This window comes from Rhinoraja longicauda, chromosome 16, assembly GCF_053455715.1.
Source record: "Rhinoraja longicauda isolate Sanriku21f chromosome 16, sRhiLon1.1, whole genome shotgun sequence".
NCBI classification, from domain to species: Eukaryota; Metazoa; Chordata; class Chondrichthyes; order Rajiformes; family Arhynchobatidae; genus Rhinoraja; species Rhinoraja longicauda.
Window position 1 is genome coordinate 39,156,077 of NC_135968.1, and position 14,023 is coordinate 39,170,099.

General features: G+C 39.9%; 1 protein-coding gene across 1 annotated transcript in view; it reads left to right on the plus strand.

The window, feature by feature from the left end:
• Positions 1–14,023, plus strand: part of ppp2r2d (protein phosphatase 2, regulatory subunit B, delta) — a 56,567-nt gene that overhangs the window by 6,042 nt on the left and 36,502 nt on the right. The window lies entirely within an intron of this gene.

A 14,023-nucleotide genomic window follows, 5' to 3' on the forward strand; every position in this document is an offset into this window, starting at 1 on the left:
GCAGTTCAGTGTTTTCTGCAAATTATGCACCCACGCACCTCAAAAAAGCAATAGCATCAACACCAGTCCCTCGAGAATACCATTATCCATTCAGTTCCAGTCCACAAACAAATATTTGCCACAGCCCCTGGTGTCAGTTAGCCTACTTTTTCTGCAGGGTATCAAGAGTGTTTATTTTTCATATGCACAGGAACAATAAAATTCCTGCTTATGGCAGCTTTGCCGACTAATTAGACAGCAATAACAAAAATAAAAACAATAAATTACCTGTAATTGTTAATAAATTAGAGCATGGTCGAACAAAACTTAAAACACACAGAGCATCTTTGGAAATGCAGAGTCCACGGTGGTTTGGTGCTGAGGTTGTGTTCATGGTGTGCAGGGTGATTCAAGAACCTGATGGGTGATGTGAGGAAGTTGTTCTTGAAACTGGAGGCAGCAGATCTCGGACTCCTGCACTTTCTTCCCAATGATAGCGGGAAGAAGAGAAGGTGGGCAGGATGACGTGGGTCTTTAATCATATTAGCTGCCTTGTTCAGGCAGTGCTTCCAGTAGTTCTGTTTAATGGGGGGAGAGGGGGGGCAGTCCTCTTGATGGATTGGGCAATGTCCAACACTCCTGTGTACTCAAACGTTTGGAGAGTCTTTACAAGAGGCAGGATGGGAAGTAGTCTAGATAGTTGTGGGAGTCAGTAGGTTTATAATAGTCAGTCGATAGTCAATCTCCTGTGATGGTGAGATCAAGAAAGGGGAGGGAGATGTCGGAAATGGTCCAAGTGCATTTGAGTGCAGGATGGAAATTGGTAGTGAAGTTAATGAAGTCCATGAGTTCTGCAGGAGGTAGCACTGATTCTGGTGTCAATGTAGCATAGATAGAGTTTGGGGATAGGGCCAGTGGAACAGGGATTGTTCAACGTCCCCTACAAAGAGGAGAGGCATAGCCATGATTGTGCCCATGTCTGCACCTTTGATTTTGAGGAAGTAGGGGGAGTCGTACGAGACGTTGTTCAGTGAGGACCAGGTCAGTTAGTCCGAGGAGAGTGTTAGTAGCGGGAAATTGACTGGTTCTGCAGTCGAGGAAGAAACAAAGGGCTTAAACGCCTTCCTGGTGGGGGATGGAGGTGTAGAGTCACTGAACATCCATAGTAAAGATAAGGGAACATGGGCCTGGAAAACAGAAGTCATTAAAGAGACGATGCGCTTGTTAGGTATCTTGGACATGGGTTGGGAGGAATTGGACCAAGGGGGATAGGATGGAGTCGAGGTGCGTGGTAATGATTTTAGTGGGGTAGGAGTAGGGAGAAACATTTGGGTTTGCCAGGGCAGTTATGAGTTTTGGGGAGAGCTGGGCTATGCGGGAGTGGGGAACGATAAGGTTGCAGGCTGGGGGGTCAGATAGAAGCCCGCTGACAAGGGAGGTATCACGGTAGTCTGGCAAGCTGACCTCTACCGCGCTGAGGCCACGTGCCAGCTCTCGGACACCACCTCCGACTCACCGCTGGACCATGACCCCATAGATGAGCACCAGACCATCATCTTGCAGACTATCTCCGATTTTATCACTTCCGGATGTCTGCCAGGAAGAGCATCCCAGAAGAGCTTCAATTTTTACATTACAAGCAGTAATCACATGTTTCGTTTTTTATGTTAAATAGTAAATATAATAATGTACCAGTTAGATTAAGGGAGCTCCCAGAAAGTATAACAATTAAAGTTGGTGTTTCACTTCAGTGAGATGTGGAAAACCTATTATCTTGCATATTACAAGGACTGTCACCTTGTCGTGATGGAGAAGCTTGTGGTCCTGAGATCCTGAGAACAATGCTGTCTAGAGCTATGCTCTTGGTAGGATCGCCATGGCGATAAGGTCGAAGGGGAGGTCCCTGACAACGAGCAATCCAACCAAGACCTCAACGGTGGAACAGGTGGAGGATGATGGCTGACTTTAGTGGAGCCTCACAACGGCTGGGAAGGCGGATGAAGGCTGCAACAGAGTAGGGTCTCCAATCATCTTGGACTCTATGCCACTGAATCCTGACCCAGATCTGTCAAGGACCGTGTGGTGGCTGTCTGTGCACCAGTCTCCCCACGTTAATCAAAGTCAGGCACAGGCGATCCGGCCCTATGGAGAGGACAATCATACTCGCTTCCAGTGACCGCCGACGATGATGATGACAAGGACATGGATCATGAACTACTTAAAAATAATATTGTACAAATGATCCAAATAGTGAACCAGTTTCAATATGCTTTATATTGAAATCAGCTATATGTTACCTCATCTAAATGAAGTAAATTATTCCCTCTATATCCCTATCCATGTAATCTGAGCGATACATTAGAGTATTGCCTCAATGGATTACTAAGAAGGAATGATTATTATTATTAACTATATAAAGATGCAAAGTGATGCGTTAATTTATGTTCCCAAAACAAAGCAGAGATGTGGTTTTAAAGGAAACAGAATCTAGAAGAAAGTAATAGAAACTTACTCTTTTTGCTTTGAAACCTGTATTATGAAAGGGGGGGGGGACCACTAGAATGGTGACAGTGAAAAATGTTATTGTAGTTATGGTGTAAATTTAATTTGAATTATGAGCCTACATTGCTTCATAAATGGAATAGCAATCTTGAATAAGTGTTACAAAATAGTTGTTCATTTCTCGGAATTGGATCAAGGCAAGCTTTAGAGAACTATGTGTATGAAGGAACTGCAGTTGCTGGTGTAAACCAAAGATAGACACAAAATGCTGAAGTAACTCAGCAGAACAGGCAACATCTCTGGAGAGAAGGAATGGATGATGTTTGGGGTTGAGACCCTTCTTCCAACACTCCTCTGCCTAGCAGAGCTGGTCCTGAGACGCTGCCTGTCCCTCTGTGTTACTCCAGCATTTTGTGTCAATCTTAAGCTTTACAACTAATTTTGTTAATTTTATTTCTACCTGCACTTCACATTGCTCTCATTAATTTTATAAGTAGATTTTGATCTTTGCCGTTGTTTATAATGCACTTGTCTAGTTCAGTGGTCGGACCTTCATGATGTTTTGATGTCTGTATTGTGGGAAAAATTGTGATTGTATATGTAAAGCAAAAACTGACCATTTTGAAGCACTGCTATTACTTGTATATTTTTGGCCGATAACTTAAAATAATACAAATTTTATCAAGTGTAAATGACCTGCACTTAGTATTGTGGAGCATAAAAATATGCAGTGGTACTACAGTTGAGTTTGGATTGAGGAAGATAAAATGTGCTGTGCTTTAACCTGAGTAAATTCAGTTTTATGCATTTGACTGAATGTTCATGTAGAAACTGTTGTATTCTTCAACAGTTCCAACAATTGTGTGTAGTTTGTATTATTTGGCCACTTTATTTCATTTTCTACCTTCTGTTACCATTGGCAATTACTCTCCTACTAGTGACATTGGAGTAAGTTTTCCTATTTTACAGCATTTTGTGTTAAATTTACTTGCATTGCCATCTTGAATGAAACTATTATGTTAATTCAAGTGTTCCTCGGTTTGAAGCATCAATGAAAACAGGTCATTTGTAGTTGTCTTTATCTTAGTAGAGGCTTTGCTTCGTCCATGGTATTTAAATGGTATTTATTTCACTGCTATTTTGTTTTGCAAAACTAACTGGTTTTGCCACACAAAAGTAAAACAATGAGACTTTTAGAAATGATCGGAAGGTGTAGCAATAATTTAAAGAGACAGTTGAAATTTCAGTTCAGTAGACTGATTGGATCTTATTATAGTTACGTGAGAGAAAGCAGTAGGAGGAAAGAACGGTGAAATTCCAAAAGATAAAATGAAGTGATTAACAAATAATGTAACAATAGATAATATAAATGGAAATAGTTGAATCCTCGGAAATTGTGAATATGGTATTGTTTTGAAATCTGTATTGTGCATTCAAAAAATGAGGTGTGTTTTTTAACCTGATAATTGTATTGATATAATCTAGATTGTTATGTAGAAATTCAATTGCATGAGGATTTCCCGTGGAGAAGTGAAATATTAAGTTCATTTGTGTCAGTCTAGAAATTCAACTAGATACTTGGAGTAAGTTAAAAATATGCCCTTGAGATAATTTCCATGCCATGCTATCCATAGGGTCACACCTTTTCTCCCATGCACTATGGCTTTGAGAGTATGGGATCTTAGAATGTTATTCGATGAACAACCATTGTTGAGCACTTCTAGGGTTAATTCTGTCTTTTCACCACAATTATCCTTTGGGACCTCACTGCTGCAAGTTCCCAGTTAACTTTTCATCATTATCCTCAAACCCCACTCTCACCCAAGATCTCTTGTGACCTCTGTAATTCCTCTGACCACCTGATCCTGAGGTTCTAATCTTTGATCACCATCTTCCTCTTTCTATCATTTAATTCTTTGCTTGAATTTGTTCTCTTTCCTTTCTCCATAAATCTGCACTGGGATACAGGCTCCAAACGGGTCCATTACCACCATTCAATCTAACTCTCCGAACCTGTTTTTATTGTCAACCCGAGTGAAGCAGCAGAGTGGGATGAGATGCCCATGATGAAAGTGGTCGATGTTGCCCTGCTGCATACCAGTCCATCAAACCCACGTGTGTACAGTAGAATATCTAGGTTTGCATTTTCAGTCTGTGTGGCAGTATCTTAGAAATCGTAGGTCTGGATCTGTTGTAGTCTGTGGCCTATTAGAAAAAACAGGCAGACAACCGAATTCGTTTAACCTCTTTATTCTACTCACCCAGGTGGGAGAGAGTCTAGAAACCAAAGCGTTTAGAAACGCTTAGGAAGCTAGTGTAGTCTCTCTCCTCGAATGCTAACAATTACACATATTTATACCTGAAATACATGTGCCAGTACATTTCCTGTTGCTACCTTATATGGCAAGTTTTACAATGTCCTATAAATCTTTATGTCTCTTTCGGGACCTCCGTGTCCGTTGTGTCCATCGTGACCTCTTCTTTCTTGGGAACAAAGGGCAGTCCATATGGCAAGTTGTTCTTCTTAACACTTCAAAGGATGGCTAACCATCAAAGCCTTAAAGCCAGTTGCCCATATCAAAGGATACCCTTAGCCATAAACAGGATGTCCTGGCAACATAATCGAGCTGGAGCTTTTACACCTTTTTTACACCCCTGCAATAAAACCCACATGGCTACGCTGAATTTGAGCCCTTACAGATCAATTTGATATCTCTCCCCATCTTTCAAATGACAAAATTATAGCTCACGGGAAGTATATGAAAGTCCGTGTATTTCATAAGTTCAGGGGCCTCTCAATTTAAGTCCTGTAGTTGAAGGAAGATTGGACATGTTTTTGTACAACATGTATCTTTTGTGATACATCTTCTCATGCAGTTGGGTCTTCTTGAAATGCTGCATTTGTGGTAGACTCTGCTGTCACAATAATGTCAAACGGGAATTTCAGGATTTTGCTCTGACAGTTTTATACTGGTAACATACATTTTTTGAGTTTGAGTTCATCCTGTACCACATATCCCTAAAGAAACTTGTTTCAGTATTTGCAAGAGATCAGTCCTGACCTACCATCAAACTCATTGGAGTCCCTCGGACTATCTTTAATCGAATTTTACTGGACTTTATCTTGCACTGAACATTATTCACTTTATCCTGTATCTTTACACTGTAGATGGCTTGATTGTAATCATGCATTGTTGTTTTGCTGACTGAATAGCACACAACAAAAAAGCTGTACCTCAGTACGTGGCAATCAACTATACTAAACTAAACTGGTCTTCCCATTTTTCATTCTCCATAAATACCAGTTTGTCCCTCTCTGACATGTCTGCACTTTCTTTTCATTAACAACCCCATTTACAACTATAAATCTCATTGCCACTCTGTTGTGTCTACGGTCCTCCATATCACTAATGGATCTTGTTTTTAGTGATCTGATTTTTGCTATCTCACTGAATGACTCCACAGTATTTTACTTTGAAATATTCTCAAATTCCACTTTGACCATTTTTTATTTCCATTGTAATCTTTCTTAGTTGTGTTGTTCCTTTTTGTGCAGCATCTTCAAAGTTGAGATGAATTATTAAACTGAAAATTGATAATGCATAAACATTTTATATAGCAAATAATTGAACTAGTGCCTCAGGCTGAAAAGCACGAACTCTTGGGAGATATTCCGACATTACAGTCATCTTTAAAAACCATTAGTCCGTGCCCTTCCTTGTAACAAAATACTTCTTATGTTTGAAGTTCCTAAATTAGCATAATTCAAATTTGATAGATATAATTTGCTGTTGAACTTGCAGTATCTAATGTGGTATTGTTAATGGGTTGTGTGTGCATTTCACTAAGGATGTATACACCAGTGTTTTCCAATCTGAAATTTTCAGCAATAATCCTGTTTAAACTATTTAGATGCTTTTCAGGAAGTCACCTTGTTGGAGCTCTGCATTCCATAAGTAGGGTTCTGTACTGGGATCTCCGTTTGTGATATATTTAAATAACTTGGACGTAAAAGTAAATAGGTTGGTTAGTAGGTTTCTAATTGACCCCACGATTGCCAGGGTTGCGAACCGTGAAGAAGGTTGTCAAGTATACAACCGAAATAGGTAAGCTAATGGGCACAGAAATGGCAGATGGAGTTTAATCTGAGCTAATGTGAGGTGTTGCCCTTTGTTGAATGTAAGGGGAAAATATACAATTAATGGCAAGACCCCTCACAGCATTGATGTACAGAGGGGTCATGGGGTCCATGCCCATAACTCCCTGAAAGTGACAACACAAGTAGATAGAGTGGTAAAGAAGGCAAGTGAAATGCTTGCCTTCATCAGTTAGAGTATTGAGTATAACACTCAGGAAGTCATGATGCAGCTTTTATAGAACTTTGCCCAGGCTGCATTTGGAGTATTGGGTGCAGTTCTGGTCACCCCAATACAGGAAGGATGTGGTGGCTTTGGAGTGGGTGCAGAGGAGGTTTATCAAAATTATGCCTGGATTAGGAGGTATTAGTTATAAGGTGAGGTTGGATATACTTTGGTTGTTTTCTCTGGAATGCCAGAGGTTGAGGGGAGACTTGATCACAGTGTATAAAATTATGAGAGGCATAGATAGGATAGACAGAACCTTTTTCCCAGGACTGGAGGTCATAGCTTTAAGGTGAGAAAGTTTAAGGGAGATGTGTGGAGCACTTTTTTTAGAGTGACGAGTGCCTGAAATAAGCTGGAGGCAAATACAATAATGGCATTTAAGAGGCTTGTGGCTAGTCACATGGATATGCAGGGAATGAAGGGATATGGATTATGTGCAGTCAGATAAGAGTTGGTCGTGACATCATGTTCGGCATAGACATTGGGCTGAATGGCCTGTTCCTATACTGTACTGTTCTGTTTTCCATAAGCAACATGGTAGTTTTTCATTGTACATTGCTGTACCCCGATTTATAATTAATGACATTATATGGAGAATGAGAATGTAAGACAGCATTGTAGTCAAAAGACTTGTTCTGCAATGGATTGTCAAGGAAGTCAACCATGTTTAAATTCATGTATTCTTGTAATGCATTTGAATTTGCTCAAAAGTGTGAAACAAAATTGTGAAAAGATGCATTATTAAAATCATATGAACCATTCTTTAAGTTACAAATTAAGTGCAACAATTTTCATAATGTAATAGTGCCGGCGGCACGATGGCACAGCGGTAGTGAATACAGCGCCGGAGACTCAGGTTCGATCCTGACTACGGGCGCCGTCTGTACGGAGTTTGTATGTTCGAGTTTGTACGTTCTCCCCGTGACCTGCGTGCGTTTTCTCCGAGATCTTCGGTTTCCTCCCACACTCCAAAGACGTACAAGTTTGTAGGTTAATTGACTGGGTAAATGTAAAAAAAATTGTCCCTAGTGTGTGTAGGATAGTGTTAATGTGCGGGGATCGCTGGGCGGCGCGGACTCGGTGGGCCGAAGGGCCTGTTTCCGCGCGGTATCTCTAAATCTAAATCTAAAAAAAAATCTTATTGGATAATTAAATCCAAGAGTTCAGTCATAATTTATTTGAATATTGTCGACATTCCAGAATGCTGCCGTTTAATGTGATACATTGTACCCCATGTGCAGAGAAAAATACTGTTGATAATCTGAAATGCATAGCTTTAGTCTTTTTTAAACCTGTGTTGTATGTTTTGTTGTTGCCAACTCGATGTCTTGTTGCCTCTGAATATCAATGTCAGTAACAATTCATAGAAAATTTTAACAAATGCTTTTATTGATTGACATGCTTTCCATACAACTTGTAAATATTTATTGTTACACAGTAAAACTCTGATATTCAACTATTTGGAGGTCCTGATCATTTGGCATCTGACTCGCCGTTCTGAGTTACTGTTCCTGGGCTTTCTTTAAACAAACCAGAATCCCTTTTCCTGAGCCAGGAAAACTTGTTGGGTTCACTGGGAAATTGTTGGGTTTACTGAGAAATTTACTGTAAATGCGAGTGCACATTCATGTTGGAATATGAATATGGATTAATGTACAGGAAGTCCTATGCATGCCAAATTAACGCCAGTGAGTGTGTAAATTCAGTGCTATCAGTCTGGTTTTGTTAATTATCTTGCATTCTTTGTTGCATATTATGTACTTATAGAGAGATTTTGTGCAAATTCTAATCTTGATATAACGTGTAAAGTAAGCAGGTGGCTGAGGAAAAAAATAGCATGAGCTTATGGGTTTGGAGTGGTAGGGCTTTCAGCCCCTTGATCCTGCACTATCATCCTTGCACAACAGATCATGGCTGATCTGACTGTAAGCCCAGTTCCACATTCCTGACTGTGTTACCTTTCAACCCCGTATCTAACCAAGAATCCATAGAGAACTACAGTTCAAAAGCTGGTCCATGTCCATATTAATCAATGTGTACCTATCTACCAATTCCACATACTAGGTCCTTGGCTTTCTATGTCTTGGTGATTCAAGTGTTCAACAAGATACCTCTTAAATGTGAGAGTACATGCCTCCTTCATCCTTTCCGGCAATGTGTTCCAGATTCTTTCCAACACCTCGATAGAAAAGGTTCAATGCTGCGTACACCTCTTAGTCCTCTAATTTAGGTACCTCTGCTATAGGTGAACATTTCTATGATCTATTGTTTTTCTACCTCTCATAATTTTGTGTGCTTCTATCAGTTTCCCATCCTATTCTCTCTCACCCCCTCCCTACTTCTGCTCCAAGAAAAATAAGCCTAATCAATCCAATTTCTTCCCTTTGTAAAGGAAATGCTCTCTCTTGGTAAATATTCTCGTGAATCGCCTCGATACCCACTTCAATCCAGTGACATCCTTCCTATAATGTGACCATAACAAAACATTTTTATTTTTCACTACACCATTGGAAGGAAACTCCAGTTATGGCCTAAACAATGTTTTATAAAATTGTATGGCTACTTCCCTACTCATATATTCCTTGTCCTGTCTAATAAATGTAATTATCCCATATTTCTTCTTCACTGCCTTATCTACATGCCCTTCCTTGTACATTTAGGTCCTTCTGTATCTCAATACTTCCCAGAGACCTACCTTTCATTGTTTAAGACCTACACTTTTTAGTCCTCCCAATTGTCACCACCTGGCATTTATCGGGATTCTATCTGCCAATCTTACAAGCAGATCAATATCATTCAACAGCTGCCAACAATTCTCACTATGAACATCACCATCAATTTTTGGGTCATCTGCTAATTGCATCCCCAAAATTTATATCCAAATTGATAATAACTATAAACTGTAAGGATCTAGCACTGATCCCTATTGTACAGTACTGTTCGCTTGCTTCCAATCACAAAAGCAACCCTTCACAATCGCCCTCAGCCTCTCTTATCAATCTAAATTTGCATGTTATGTTGACTACACTAACTGCACTTCTATTGGCAATACATTTTGGTAACTCTTTGAAAAATTGAATTGCATTGATCAGACAGGATCTCGTGTAATAAAATGATTCTGACCATCTTTGATTATTCGCCGCTTTTCCAAGCATAAATTAAAACCCGCTCGGAATCTTTTCAATAATTTACCTCCCTGGTCGAATTGTCTTAAAAATATTCAGCAACTAAATGCTTTTGCCGCCCTTTAAAAAACAGAATTCTAAAGGGAAAACCTGTTTGCCTTGTTTCTGTTTTAAATGAGTGTCTTTACTTTTGAACAGTGATTTTGTTTCCTCCCCAGCACTAGATTTTCTTATAAAAGGGAACTTCTTCACATCTATCTTGTCAAGACCAATCGGGACCTTTTCTATCAATCAAGACTTCTAAGTGGATATAAGGCTAACTATCCACCTTTTCTTCAAGACAATCTGTCTATTCCAAGTATTAGTTTAGTAAACCTTCTTTGAATTGCTTCCGTTGTATTAAACATCCTTTAAATAGGGTGACCTCTAATGTGCAGTGTCCCAAAAAAACTGAAGGAAACTTCCCCTCTTTTGCAATTAATGATAACATTTTGTCTGTTTTTCTAATTACCTGTGGAAAACCATATTGCCCATTTACAAATCATACATTTAAGAAACCCAGATCCCTCTTGTGTATCAGGGTACTGCAATTTAGGTGATAATCTTTTTTTCCCTCCTAGCAGATAGATCGATTCAAATTTTCTCACTCTTATTCATTTTCAGATCTTTGCCCACCACATAACCTATATTCCTATAGTCTGAAGAAGGGTCTCGACCCGAAACGTCACCCATTCTCTCCAGAGATGCTGCCTGTCCCACTGAGATACTCCAGCATTTTGTGTCTACCTTCGATTGAATCCAGCATCTGCAGTTCTTTCTCGCCCCTATATCCCTTTGTAGGTTCCTCATATTTCACTTGTTTTCCTGCCTTTTTGCTTAGCAAATTTGTCAAACTGGAATACCTCCATCCAAGTCATCATACAAATCCTAAAATTTTTAAGTCTGGCACATATTACATCTTGCCAAACAAAAAGAGAGCTTTATTTTAACCTACTCTTTGTTTTCAGTTTGCCTATCTTCCATCTACACCAGTGTTTTACCTCGTGTGTTGGAGCCTTTTTTAAATGATAATAACGTGTTACAAGGGAACAGGTTCAAGGATCTGACTAGTAGAACAAAAAAAAAGGCACACTCGTCTGTTAAGTTACAAATCAGTTTTATTGGCACGAGAGAGGACAAAAACAATACTTAACTCGGTGTGCGCAGGGGCCCGTCCCACAGCAGCACACCTCCCTCTCTATTAGCCTCCGTCCGCGGGGCTGACCGCAACCCAGCCCATCGGTGAACCCCTCTCGTCAAGAACTACCTTATGGCTTACCACTGCCTGCCTTTATACAGGAAGAAATCAGTTATTGAAATGACCGCCGGTAAGTCCTGGCCAATAGTGCTGCTCCCAAATTCAAACTGCAACCAATGGCAGGGGACTGCATCCCCCCCCGCGCGCCCCCTCTTTGGAAACAAAGCGCTATCAGCTGCAGACTGCCGCATAAAGCAATACACATAGCGCTACAGACTTGGCGTGCAAAGCAATACACATAGCGCTACAGACTTGGCACGTAAAGGTCATACACATAGCGCTACGGACTTGGCACGTAAAGGTCATACACACGGCGCTGCCGGTTTGGCGCGCAAAGTTTTAAACATCGCTGTCAGCTTAGCGCGTGGACATTTAAACAATGCCCTGTCGGCTGCTGCGCTATGGGTTCCAAATATGGCGCTACTGGCAATAGCAGCGCTATAAGCTTTAAACATAGCACTATGTTCAGGCAAAATTCTCGTATAACATAACCCATGATGTATCATCTTATTAAAATCTAAATATAGTTCATCCATTTGTTCTCTTCTAAACACTAATACTTTAGAGAATGAAACAGTCAAACTGAATTATTTATTCACAAAATGCTGGAGTAACTCAGCAGGTCAGGCAGCATCTCAGGAGAGAAGGAATGGGTGACGTTTCGGGTCGAGACCCTTCTTCAGACTGATGTCGGGGGCGGGACAAAGGAAAGATATAGGTGGAGACAGGAAGATAGAGGGAGATCTGGGAAGGGGAGGGGAAGAGAGGGACAGAGGAACTGTCTAAAATTGGATAAGTGAAACTGAATGAATGAATATAACTTTATTGTCATTCAAAACTATACGCCAGACGAGTGCATACTTGAACGAAATTCCATTGCATCTGGCTCACAATGTAACACCAAATAATAAAAATTGATTAAAAAAGAAATAAGTAACTCACATATAAAATAATGGTGGCTGATTATTGCGAATTCAAGAGTCTGATGGCTCGGGGGAAGAAGCTATTGCAGAACCTGGCTGTTCTGCTCCGTATGCTGCAGTACCTTTGACCAGAGGGCAGCAGGATGAAGAGTCCATGATAGAGATGGGTGGGGTCTTTAATAATGTTTTTGGCCTTGTTGGCCAAGCAGCGTTTGTGTGAAATGTCCTGGATGGAAGGAAGTGAAGTCCAGATGATTTTCTCAGCCGTCCTCACCACTCTCTGCATGGACTTCCAGTCTGAGGCTTTGCAGTTCTCAAACCAGACAGAGATGCATTTGGTCAGTATGCTCTCTATAGTGCCTCGGTAGAAAGTGGTGAGGATGGGAAGGGGGAGGTGTGCTCTTCTCATGCAGCGCAGAAAGTGCAATTGCTGCTGGGCTCTCTTGACTAGAGATGCAGTGTTTAGGGACCAGGTCAGACTGTCTGTAATCTGCACCCCCAGGAACTTAGTGCTACTGGCTACCTCCACAGCAGTGTCACTAATGTGGACTGGTGTGTGCCTGAGCCGATTTCTCCTGAAGTCAACAATGATCTCCTTTGTTTTGTCGACATTCAGGACCAGATTGCTCGTAATTATCAAATTGTAGAGAAATTAGCTGAACATAAAAGTTGGCAAAGTTATAATCAATGTAAATTGAAGCATTGGATTGCAAAGATAACGTCAAAGGGCAAAACTATTACTAATTTCTATTTTGGTCATTCTGAGATTATTTATTTCTGATACAAAAAGGTAGAACAGAGTATTTGCTAAATGGTGATGAAGCTGGAAGACTCGATGGGTGTAATTTGGGTATTACTTTTACGCACATCAACAGAATAGTTACAGAACCTAATTAGAGAGGATTATGGATGTGCACTTCATATTGAGAGAACAGGTTCAAGGGAATAGAATTTATGGTGCATTTCTGGAAACCCTTGACCACATCTGCAGTAATCTGTACAGTTCTTGGTGAGATACTTACAGAAGGATAATTTGGTTTTGCAAATTGCATTATAATCATCAAAAACATCACTGGATTCTTGAGGATTAAATGAAAAATAGGTTTCCATTCCAGCGGGTTAAATTTTTGAGATGTATTAACTTAGTTATATTAACATTAGTTGCTCCAGGAGTGTCTCACTTAAATTATTTTGTGATATATTTCCAGTGGCACTGCTCACAGGTTGACTTGGGCCTTGATCACAGTTTTTGATTTTTACTGCAGCCCTGCTTAAGTCCCAGAACCCTTCTTCACAGATGCCCTCAATACTCCCCGAGTGGTTGCTGAAGTCTTAACCATTTTGGAAGAAGAAAGACAGAAATTCAGAGAATAAAAATGACAGATTTTCATGATCTTAAGCAAGTTTTGTAAATGGTAGGTAATTAGTATTACAAATACTTGAGACTTGTTCCTTTTAGCATCAGTAAGATGTGTAATATTGTCACTCCCATAATTCAGTATTTTTTTTATTCAAGAGTAGTAAGTGAATTATTGTTTTTTGGATAACTAAATGTCAGAAACCACATTCAAGATCCTCCTGTAAATGGTACCATGAGACCATTATCTTTAGAATATTGTGCAAACTTCTTGATGCTTTTGTAATGCCTTTTATGCCAGAAATTATAATGGATCCATTATAAATATTTATAATGGAATCTTTGTAAACATTTTGCTTTCATGCTCATGATGTACTTGAATCATTTGAGATATGTGAAGAAATGCTATTCTCTATTTTTCTTTGCTGAAATTCCCAAAACTGAAAACAATATTTAACATGTTTTTATTATTGTGC